Source organism: Mus pahari, chromosome 1 (genome assembly GCF_900095145.1).
Source record: "Mus pahari chromosome 1, PAHARI_EIJ_v1.1, whole genome shotgun sequence".
In the NCBI taxonomy this organism is placed as follows: domain Eukaryota; kingdom Metazoa; phylum Chordata; class Mammalia; order Rodentia; family Muridae; genus Mus; species Mus pahari.
In genome coordinates, this window is record NC_034590.1 from 19,810,891 (window position 1) to 19,823,157 (window position 12,267).

Consider the following 12,267-nt stretch of genomic DNA (forward strand, 5'->3'; position numbering starts at 1 on the left):
CTCTACTCAGAATGGCTCTCTTTAGGAAACCAAACAGCAAACTCCAGAGAGGATGCTGGGAAAAGGAATTCTTATATACTGTTGTTGGGAATGTAAAGTTAATGCTGCTGCTATAGATATCAGTAAAGAGGTTCCTTAAAAAAAAAAAAAAGGCTAAAAATGGAGCTTCCATAGGATTTAGCTGTACCACTCTTGGGTATTTACCCAAAGAAATCTAAGTCAGTAAAGGATGGAGATACCTGTATACCCAAGTTATGCTGATACTGTTTATAATACCCAGGCGTGGAGGCAGCCTAGATGTCCATCAGCAGTTGAACCTGGATAGAGAAAAGGTGGTATATGCACACTCGGGAGGCTTGTTTGGCTGTAAAGAATGAATTTATGTCATTTGGCAGAAAAAGGGTAGAACCAGAGACATCATGTTAAACAAAGTTAGTCAGACTTAGAAAGACAAATACCACATTTTCTCTAATAGGTAGACTTTAGATTAAAAAAAAAAAAGACATGAAAATAGAAATGAGATTAAACGGGAAGAGGAGGAGAGGCAGGGGGAGAAGGGGTGTGAGAGCGTGTTAGGGTTGAGCATGATTGAAAAATGTCACACACGCATATGGCAATGTCATAATCACATCCGTTGGTTTGTACAGATATATGCTGACTTTTACAAAGGGCAATACCAATTGTTATTATTTTGTATGAGCTCTGGGTGTTCTCCAACGACTACAGCCCTTTTCCTTCCATACAAGGTCCGTGTAGATTCAAGATGGGTCCTGAATCATGCACGGCAAAGCTCTGCGTTGTAACTTTTGCCACTTTCCATGGTGTAAATACTGCTACTATGGTTGATTTCAAGCTGTGAATGTGAGGGGTTTTGCTGCCAGCCTTGGAGGAGGTCCAGAGCTTTGTCGAGTATCTCTGTGCCTCAGTTTCCTAATCTGGTAAGGAAACTGGACCAATAGAAATATTCATGCTAAGTCAATCTAAGAATCTTAGAAGAGCACATAGCACACAGTACTGTGTTATCCACCAGTTCTATTAAGCATTGTCTGGCTTCTCCTGACCATACTTCATTTTGTGCTTTTGGTCTCTATCGGCCTCTGACTTCTCTTGGACTTCCCTGTTGCTGCTGCTGGCTGTGTCAGTGTTGCTGTGACTTGCTATGGAGAAGCTGTGGTGATTGCTTCTGGAATCTTCTATGTTCCTTCTTATGAGACTTGGAGGCATTTAGGGAAGGGAAGGTGGGAAGATGGTTACCTCAAAGTCTGCCTCCACCTGTAGCTCAGGAATCCTAGCTACTGTCACATCCACAGTGGCTGTAGTTCCCATTATGGTCTCATGCCAGCCTCTGAGTATCTCTTCTGGGTCATGCTTGGCTCTGCCTTCAGCAGGAAATGTGGGGAAGATGGGAGGATCTTCAGGGTTTGAGGGAGGACTCGGATAAAAAAGAGTCAGAGAGTCAGAGGCAGGCCTAGGAAAGCCCAGTCAGAGCCTAGGCTCGGGACAACTTCTGGATTGAGGCTCTTTTGCATGAACTGAGCATGAACCAGGAAAAAGATCTAGAAAGGACTAGGGATGAAAGCTGAAAAGGGTCTGAAACAAATTTAACAAAGACAAATCAGTTGTTTGTATGTGCCCCATGCTTTTCTGATTTTTTTTTTAGAAAAGTCTGTGTGTGTGTGTGTGTGTGTGTGTAGATGTCCTACTGCAGTGAAGAGACAACATGGCCAAGGCAACTCATAAAAGAACACACCTAATTGGGGGCTTGCTTACAGTTTTAGAACATTAGCCCCTAATCATCATGGTGTGAAGCAGACAGGCAAAGTGGCTCACAACCTCGTCCACCTGTGAGTATGTGTGTGTGTGTGTGTGTGTGTGTGTGTGTGTGTGAGAGAGAGAGAGAGAGAGTGAGTGAGAGTGAGAGAGAGAGAGAGAGAGAGAGAGAGAGAGAGAGAGAGAGAGAGAGAGAGAGAGAGAGAGAGAGAGAGAGAGAGAGAGAATGAATGGGAATATATGGGTCTCATGTGAGCTTTTGAAACCCCAAAACCCACCCCCAGCAGTACACTTCCTCCAACAAGGGCACACCTCCCAATCCTTCAGTTCACCAACTGGGGACTAAATGTGCAAATATATGAGCCTATGGTGGGGTGGGGTCAAGGGGAGACATTCTCATTCAAACCACCACAGAGGGAGACACCACCATCCATTTGTAGAAGCTAAAAGAAATGTAGGGGTATTTAGGATCTGACAGGATGGTCATTCTGGCCAATAGTGAAGTCAGGATGGAGACTGGATTCTTTTACTGTGTTCTGGAAATAGCTGCATTCCTGGGACCCTTGGTGGCCTTCAACAGACATATCGTGAGTTGACTCTTTCAAAACATGGCACCCTGGCTGTCTTGTGGTTGCCCTCTTAAGTCAACCACAGTCCTTTGGGGGAAAGGATAGGTTCAGACGCTGGTATATACTACATCCTGTTACCTTCTCCCTACAGAGCCCTGGGCTGGTGTCTTAATCTCCAGGCTCAGAAGAAGTGAGCAGAGCTGCAGGGTTGTGGTAAAGACTAGGAAGAGTCATATGTACAGAAAATGCTAGGTAATCCTGAGATAGACGATCCCCACTGTTGTTCCCATTGGCCCAGCTCAAAGCGTCTTCTGCAGCCTACCCCCAAGTCACGGGAGACCTCTTACTTTTTACAGTTGCTATCAGCTACAAAAGTCAGCCTCCCATTGCCTTAGGCCCTGCCAGGTATCCCTGCATTTAAAGAGAAGGGATTCCCAGACAAACTCCTCTCTCACCTCTGAAAGGCCCTGGTTTGTTTCCCGGCCTTCAGAGCCAGACTCGGAGCTCTGGAGAGGAACAGGTAAAAATAATTAAACTCTTTATGTCCTCTTCTATGTTGAAATGGGTCCGTTCCCAGCCATGTTCTCTCCTGCTTCTCAGCCTCTCTGCCTCCTTCCCGTTTGGACAGGCTCTCTAAGTGGTGGGCTCCTGCTCTTTCTTCCAGGGCCCACCTTAGTGCATGCTTCCTCCAGGAGCTCTCTCCAGTGAGGCTGCTGCATACAACCCTGGGCTCCGAGTGAACTTTCTCCAGCATTCTGGTGGTCTGAGACCTGCTGAAGGTCTACACCCCATCCTAGAGCTGTTCCCTGGCTTGCCTGTCCATGACTGTGTCTTCTCTGAGCTGCCCAGGCAAAGGAGGAGTAAGGGAGGGTCTTAGTCCTGTATCCTCCAGTGTAGGAAGACAGAGAAGAGATGAAAGGCAATGCAATGGGCCTTCTGTGCTTTCCTGTGCGCTCAGATTCAGCAGATGGGAAGGGAAGAAGTGAGAGAAGATGAAGGAGGAAAGGCCCAGAGAGGGAAAAGGAGGGACTGGGACTCAGCCTTTAGCACAATTGAAGACCATGCTTCAAGGCTTTCTGTGGCTAGCTCCTGACTATATAACTCCACGCTCAACACAGGCTCTTCCTGGAAAACCTTTGAAGTTCACCTCTTCTAGGCAACTTGTCTTGACTGGTTTCCTCCTCCCCACTGCTCCCTGAGCTGCACAGCTCTTCCTTGGCCATACGTCCTAGGCTATGATTCTCATTTATGCTCAGAAATTAGACTTCTTTGCACTATTTTTTTTTTACTAGCTTCAGGGAGAGTTTGATATATTAGCAGTTATTTTAATTTTTTACACATACATGTGTGTGTGTATGTGTGTGTGTTTTGTGTGTGTGTGTGCCATTACATGCTTGCAGAGGTCAGAGGACAACTTTTGGAACCATTTTTCTTCTTCAATCATATGGGTTCCAGGTATAGAACTCAGGTATTCAGGCTTGATGGCAAGCATCTTTACCCACTGAGCCATCTCACTGTTCCCCTCCCACTGTGAGTCTTAAATTTGTGTTTTTATGTTTATTTATTCTTGTGGTCCTGAGGATTGAATCTAGCACCTCTTAGATATTAGATAAGTACCTACCACTTAGACAATTCCCACCTGCGTGTGCACACACCTATGTATATACATAAAAATAGTTTTTATTTTATGTGCATGAATATTTTGCTTATGTGTATTCTTGTGCACTGCGTGCATGTCTAGTGCTCATGGAAGCTAGAAGAAAGTGTTGGATCCTCTGAAAATGTTGTAAGTCACCATGTGGGTACTGGGAACCGAACCTGGGTCCTCTGCAAGAGCAGCTAATGTTCTTAACCACCGAGGCATCTCTTCAACCCCTGCATACTTATCTTAAACTCTGTTTGTATGTGAAATAATCTTAAGACAAAACAGTATAGTGCTATATCCATATCTGCATAGCTCATTCTGGGGACATATCGCCAATCCCAGTCTCCACTCCACTAGATTGTAATCAAGTGAGTGGTGCCAGATATGTGAGAAGTGAGAGCTGGGTGTGTCTTATGGAGGGTGTAACTGCACAGATGAGAGCTGAAAGGCAAGGAGGAGTCCCTAAACAGCAGGGAAGATGCTTGAGGTGGGAGGAAGCAGGACACACAGCTTGGAGAGGTAAATGGGTGAGGAGGGGCCTCTCAGTGTGGCTGGCGGCTAGGTAGGACAAGACACTGTTCTGAACACGATGGGCTTTCCCACCCCAAACCTTTCTAGTTATCACTTAGAAATCAATACCCAAATCAATGTCATTATGATTCTATTTACACGAAGTTACATAAAAGATAAAATTCTCCCACAATGATAGAAATGGGAGTAATTATTGCATTTAAAGGCTGGAGGTTAATGAAGCATTTCACATCTCTCATTGTTTTATTTTTTTAGTCGTGGGAGGAAATTTACTCTTCTGATTCCATAAAATAATTCTACCAATATTAAAGCAGTATTGTATATATACACTGTGTATATAACACACAATTAGCATCCTTAAGGCATGTCCACTTCTGTATCTTTATGTTAGTCAAACAAGCTCATAGGATTGTAAAGGCTCAGTAGATCATTGTGCATCTGACTGCATATAAATATACCTTTAAGATTATATGTGAGCAATCTTTAGTAAAGATAGGGTCTCATGTATCTCAGGCTAGCCTTGAACTTACTATGCTGTCAGAAGATGGCCTAGAACTTAAGTCTTCTTGACAATATTTCCCAAGTGCTGGGATTACTAGCATGCACTATGTACCCAATTCATGCAGGCCTGAGAACTAAACCCAGGGCTTCATGTACGCAGGACAAGAGCTCTACCAACTGAACCATATATCTCTCTAGCTCCCTTATTTAAAAAAAATTGAATAGCATCTTGCTAGGTTAGACTGGCCTTGAACTCATTATTCAGTAGTTCAGGCTGGCCTTAAACTTACTATCCTCCTGCCTCAGCCCTCTGAGTAATGGGGCCTGCAAGTTTGTACCATGAGCTCTATCTGAAAGTCTGTGTGTCTTATCCTCAAGGCACACATTGATATGGACCATTGTTGCTAGACTGTTTTTTTGTTTTTTGTTTTTGTTTTGTTTTTCACATGATCAGACTGGTGTAAGGGTAAGGTCTTGCAGGCCATGTTGATTGCTGAGGCTCCCGTGTCCACCTTGATGCCCAGTGCAGTAAATACCTGCATGCTTGAATGACTTCCACCCACTACCATCTCTCAGGAGAGCATTCTCTTTCCACCCACAGTGCCTTTAGATCACAACAATTCTTCAGGAGTGGTGGCTGTGCTCATTTGCATTCTGTTCCCCCTTTCTTCTTCTCTATTACCTCCAAGATCATGCAGAGCTCACACAAAATTCACTTGTTTTTAAATTAATGGCTTCTTCCTGCACCATTCGTTCCTAAGACTTCCATGGGAGGTTTTCTTCACACTAGGCAAACAAAAAAAAAATCCCTTTTATTTTTTAAAAAAATAAAAGCACACCATAGCTTCTCAAAAAGTGAAACGTAGAGTTACCACATAAGGCAGCACTTTTGCCTCTAGGTGTATACCCCAAAGAACGAAAAGCAGGGCCTTAAGCACACCCTCTCAAGCACCCCTAGAGCTCCCTGATCACATGGGTCTTTCTCTCCATTTTCTCCAGGATCCAGCTCTTATGTCCCACAGCATCTTCTTCCTGTTCCAGGATACGGAGCCAAAGCATCTGCTAGACTCAGATGGAGTTCGGACCAGGAGGTTCAGTCTTTAAGTCCTAGACTAAGACCACCTGTCAATTTGTTCCCCACAAGGTACAGCCTCACAGTTGATTTCCTGTTCGTGGGAACAGCTCATGTTGGCAGCAGGCCAGCATGCTACCTATCTGCCCCACACCCCCCAAATCATCTGATGACCACGGGGGGGGGGCCTCAACACCACTGTCAACTGCACAGGCTAGGAGGACTTAGTGTTGCAGCATCCTGGAAACCCAAACCCTAACCCCGCTAGAGATAGGGAAACTGAGTTTGGGAGACAGGAAGAACCTCACTCAGGTCACTCAACTCTACAGTTGTGCCAAGCCATATAGGTTCATAGGTATTTTCTGGTGAACTATTTTTGTTTTTTGGCACAAGGCCCCATATAATTTTTAGTATCCATACACACCTTGTTTAGTTTAATGCATAGGTGTTTTATATGGCTAGCTACCTTCTAGAGTTTTGCCCTTGACACTTGTAGACTCATTTAAATAACAAGTTAGGTGTCTATTCATACTCTATGAATAATTTCTATGTCCTATTGCACTCTCTGCCCTTTTGGGAGACTGTCATTTTACTGGAGATGATAATGCCTTGTCCTGAAAATCCGTTCCTTTGTGCAAGAAATCAGTGTCTTCAGAATGTTTGTTAGAGAAGTGACTGAGGGTGAAGGGGTTAAACAGGAGAAACTGGAATGAACAGGAGGATCTACCTTTACAGTAGAAGTAAGATGGAAGACCTCAAATGCCATCCTTTTAGCTGGTTTGCAATCACTGCAGGTATGTTTTCCTACTTAGCCTCAGCCATTAGCAGTGTTTACAACATTGAGTCAGACTGAACAAGATATGAAGATTTTTAAAAATTACTATGCTTGTGTGTGGGTGCATGAGTACCACGGCCCATGGACGGAGGTCAGTGGACAACTTTGCAGAGTCATCTCCCTCTTTCCATCTTTCCATGGGTTTCATGGCAAGTGATTTATCCCCTGGGCCATCTTGTTGCCCAAGAGACACATATTTGACTCAATTTACAGCACGTCCCCTAAGTTTTATGAACACGACCATGCAAGTTTACTATATCCTTACTATGACACAATATATTTATTGATTCAGGAAATTCTGAGATATGAAGTCTGGTACATGAATGGCCAGTTCCAATATTCATCCCTCGGAAGACTATATTTAGTGAGCCACTGTATGGCACTAGGGCTGTTTTGCTAGGCACTGAGAATACACAAATAGGACTCAGGTCCTCTTGGACTCATTAACACCAATGCATTATAGGTCTCATTCCTCAGACCTATAAGCAGCTGCATGATGGGCCCTGCCCTCTTTCATGCCCTTTTCCCTGCCAGACTTCACCCTTGCCTATCTCTTATAGCAACACAAGGCTCCTTAGAAACACCCATCTGTTCTTATCCCAGGGCTCTTGCACGTGTAACCTCTTCTAGAAAGGGCTGCTCTCCCACGTCTCCTCCTCACTTCCTTCAGGGCTTTGATTAGATATCAGCTCCCAAAAGGCAGTTTTGTTTAAAGAGGGTCCCATCCTCCACCCTTACCCGCCATCACTCATTCTCCTGCTATATCCTGCTCCAGAGGCAAACCTCAAGCATTTGATCTTGCTTAGGTTTTATTTTCTGTCTTTCCGGGCGTAGGAAGTTTGTCTTTTTCAGCAATACATCCCTGGAACCTGCAACAAGCCAGCACATCATGGGTGTTTCTATGCACTGGAGAATGAATGGATGAACTGGCTCTTGACTGGATCACGGGTGTTTGTATGCATTGGAGAATGAATGGGCAGCAAAACCTTGCATCAGGAGTCATCATGGCTCCTATTCGCCCAGAGTCTCCTTCCCCCTCCTGGCGGAATCTTTTTGTGAATGGCAGCATCAGCCATTCAAAACACAAAGCCACACCATCCCTTTCTCCTCCTTCCCTGAAGTGCCCACATCAAGTCACCTGCAGGTTGTGGTGATAAGAGACCTCTTGCTGATGCCAGATCTTTTTTCTATCCGTTCTTCCAACCAACCCCAGTCCAGGCCCTTGTTATCTCTCCATAGGCTACTGCCATCTTTTCCTACTTGAGCTCCCTGTCAACAGGCTGTCCCATCTAGCTTGTTCTCCTTGTAGCAAGTCTGATTACATTTCTCCTTCACTCGACAATGAATCCAATTCCTTGACTTGGCACCCGGTGCCCCAGCACCTGCCACTACCAAAACCTTGTCATGAGTTGGTTTTAACTCTTGGCTTCAGTGGGGATGGATCACTTTCCAGTTTCTGACCATGTTCCAAGTTCTTGATTCTGACTGCTCCCTGCTCAGGCTGTTTCTACCTCTTGGAAGCCTCCCATCTGTCTTCTAATATACAAATCACTTAGACCTAGCTCAGGTACCGCTGAACTTCAAGAAACCACCTTGAATCTCAAGAAGAAGAAATCTGCCCTTCTAAACTTTTTTAGTAGGTTATCTGCCTTGTTTGTTCCCTGGAGTCTTTTTATTTTTGTCTTAATGGAGTGGTTGAAGCTCTCGGCATCACTGTTGTGCTGTGCAGAGGAAATACAGGTGACCAAGGGTAAGAAAAGCCTTGACCCTGTATAAAGATGCATCACCCAATCATTCAAGTTGAATAACTGCAAACTAACTGGAAAGCAAAAGCCAACCAGGGCATTGACGTGGATGTCTTACAGGGCCTGAGCACTGGATAGAGGCATAGGTCAGCAGGAAGAGGGCTGGCTTCAGGGAGGATTACTGAGAGGACTTATAACCCCTCGTCCTCAAAGGATCTGAAGATGGGAACAAGTGGAGGGCATCTCTGCAAAGCTAAGGCACTAATGTTGTAAGCATCAACCCATTCCTGAGTTCTCCCTCTGTCCTGGGAACTGTGCTCAGTAACCTACATGCATTATCTCTTTAAGTCGGGAAATATTCCCTGACAAAGTGAAAGAAGAGGAAACCAGGCCCAGAGTAATTATATAAATAAATGCTACCCCCCCCCCAGGCTATCCCCAACGAATAGTGCAGACCTGAAATCCTGGACACGAGAGAATTTTCCTTAAGGAGAAAGTGCATGCGTTGTTGAGAGGTTATGAGAAACTTCTGAACTACACAGTGGTGAGGAGGAGGAGCTGGACCTGGGACCAGGGTGTCCCACTCTGAGGGTGGAAGCTTTGGCATGCCCCACACCTAGGCACTACAGTTCTTTATGAGGTCAGTGTAAGTGATGCCTCTTAGGAGGAGGAGGATGCCATCTACATAGATTACAATGCCAGTGGTGGCTCCTGGAGCTGTTATGAGGCCACCTTTGCACTGCTCCATGTTAGGCTGCTTAACCCAGTCAAGAAGAAAGCCCCTGAGACAGCCCCATGCCCCTAGAGACTGAACTTGATCTTAACTTGAACCCTATCCCATCTGAACTCTCCAAGGGGACCAACTTCATCCTTTCTCCATCAAGTTGTGGTTGAACTCCCTAGGCCTGCCTCTCTTGGCACCTTCTGTCACCAGACAGCCCACTCTGCATGGGGACACCTAGCTGCCCTTGAGGGAGCCTGGTGCAGCTGTAACTCAAGCTTCCTCATCAGCTTCCTCAGCAATACCAAGAGGCCAACCTTAGTAAACAGCAAGAAAAAGAGCCATCGGTGGGGACCTGGGGGACTCCACAAAGGAAGGATGATTAGACCTCTACAAAGACATGGTTGGATGAGAAAAAGTGGGTGCTCGTGGAGGATGGCAGAGTGCCTGACTGGGAGGGTGTGTGATCATCCTAAAGTTAGGTGAAGAGCTGAAGCATGGAATGCCACATCACCTGGTCCAACTGGGGACCCTCAGGCTTAGCAACTCCTGGAAGGGCTGGATCCACACCAGGAATCTAATTTCTGCTTCATTCTCCAAATTACCTTCCAAACCACGGATGCTTGCAAAACAGAGCCCCCCTAGAGGCGAAATGAGGCAAATTAAAGCACCCACTCCCAATTTTTTAAACCAGCAAGGATGACAGAACATGAATGGCATCTTCAGTTTCAGTTGGGGGAAGGGCCAGCATTGTCAAGACTCACCCGGCACACTCACGTGAATTTCTGGGCTCTGGGGTTTCCTGGGGATTAGGTCTGATTGTATAGGGGGAGAAAATGGGTATAAAAACCAAGCACCCCAGATTCTGCTGCACGCTTTGCTACTAACTCTCCAGTGACCTTGGCCTTACCACCTCACTGGCCTCAGTTTCCCTGTCTGGAAAATGAAGCTATCAAATGAGTTTTTCCGGCCCCAAGACGCTACTTCACTCTCTAATTGATCCTTGATGAGGATTCTGACCCAAGCTTTGCAGGAGCCTGGGCCTCCTCCAGGAAAAAAAAAAAAAAGCAATATGTCGGAGGGGGAGGGGAAATGCACCGGGATTCTATTTTGGAACCCTGTGGCGGATGGCTAAAGGGTCTCTGGGAAGGCACAATTTGGCGACCAGCTGGATAGCTACCATTTCCACCATCCCTCTCTGGGGGTTCAGAGGCGCTGCAGCTGAGAGCTGCACACCAGCCTGGGCCGCAGAAGCTCGGACCTGGACCACTATCTGGATCCCTCCTTGGAACCACGCAAGAGCGCGGGGAGTGGCAGCCGCTCCCTCCGTGGTCTCCAACCACAAGCCCCCTCCCCTGCATTGGGGACCCCACTTCCAGTCTTTGGGGCTCCCTACGGGGGGCGTGGCGGGGGCGGACTCGGGCTCCTGGGTCCGGTGGATTGGAGGAGATGTCAGTTTCGCTGCCGCCCCAGAGGGGACCCCGCACCAATGCCTCCCGGCTTCTCACACAAAGGCGCCGCACTTACCGGCCAGAGCGGGCTCCAGGCGCCGGCAGACAAGCAGGCTGGCGGGAGGATGTGAGCGCGCGAGTGTGCGTGTCTGCGTGTGTCCCTGTCTGTGTGTGACAGGGGCCGTGCGGAGCTCGATGCGTCTGCGTGTGCGGGGGCGTCCGTCTGTCGGTCTGTCCGCGGAGCCCTCAGTCCCGTTCTCCTTGCGTGCTCCCTGCCCAATCGCCCCACCAAATGCGCCTGAACTGCAGAGTCGCGGGTGCAGCTGCCGGGTCTGCTGGGCACCCCCAGCCCGGGCTCCGCCCCGCCCCCGGACGGGCTTGCGCCGCTCCCCGGGAATTGCGCAGGGCTCGCCCGCTTGGCGGGGTGGGGGTGGGGAGCTCCAGCATCGCCTAGGGCTCTAGGGGGGCGGACCACAGACCCTTAACATCCGATCCCATCTCCAGTGCCCCCTCACCCGCCGCAACTCTGTGCGGAGTCCCCACAGGCGCCGCCCCCATGCCAAGGTTGCCTGGACTGAGAGGGCGGGGGAGTGGGAGCGCCGCATCCATTTCATTCATGATTTTCTTCTCTCGGGAGCCCCGGGTCGGGGCTGCGCGACTACGGCAACCGCCAGAGGGACCCCACTAGGGCTGTACACATTTTATCTGGAGCAGGACGGACAGACAGATGGATGAGGGTAGAGGCAAGCTAGACAAAGGGGTCAGAGTTGGGGTGGGAGTGTTCGTGCACAGGGGGGATGCTGTAGCGCTTCCTGCCAGGATGCTGGCACCTGTACCAGCGGAGCACTGCATACCCGGGAGCTCAGGACCTGTTCCAGGACTCGGAGGAGGCGCCTTACTTCCCACTCCTTCTTTTTCTGTCTCTGTAGAGCAAGAGCGGGTGGACACTTCTCTCTCCATCGGGGTTAGCTCTCCTGACTTATGCAGCGGGACAGGCACCCATCCGCTTTGCTTTCATGTGGGTACCAGGGTTCCAAGGGCTGCCCAGGTGTGGCATATTTCCAATCTTACCTTCTCCGGGGCTGGTTCCTGACATTTCACCCCACTGCAGGCTCAGTGGGGCAGTGGATCGCACACGCAGCAGTTTTACATGGCGAAAATGAGAAGCAGCACGCGGCTACTAAAGAGAATGGTTTCAGCCACTGCTCTCCTGCGTAGCTTAAATTTCTGCAGTAGCCTCTTTACTAGTCTTCCGTCCCTGGCCACCTGCAGCTGTTTCTTTACAGAGTAGTCCGAGCGATCCTTTTGAAACGCGCACCAGGAAAAAAGGAAGAAAGAAAGAAACGCGCACCAGGTTGCATCTATCCTTTGTCAGAACTCCCACAGCCGATGGCCATTGCATTCAAGAGAAAGCCAAAGCGCCCGTT

The 12,267-nt window shown here is 47.9% G+C and overlaps 1 protein-coding gene across 2 annotated transcripts in view; it reads right to left on the reverse strand.

Moving 5' to 3' along the window:
* Positions 1-11,808, reverse strand: part of Ptpn5 (protein tyrosine phosphatase non-receptor type 5) — a 55,345-nt gene extending 43,537 nt beyond the window's left edge. The window contains exons 1-2 of one of the 2 annotated variants that reach the window (XM_021192265.2): positions 11,695-11,808; positions 10,917-11,298 (exon numbers count right to left, since the gene is read on the reverse strand). The gene's annotated coding sequence lies outside the window, so the exon portion shown is untranslated. Of the gene's footprint in view, positions 1-10,916; positions 11,343-11,694 lie in introns of those variants that run through there. The other variant, XM_021192255.1, reaches the window with a different exon arrangement.
* Between the last annotated feature and the right edge of the window lie 459 nt (positions 11,809-12,267).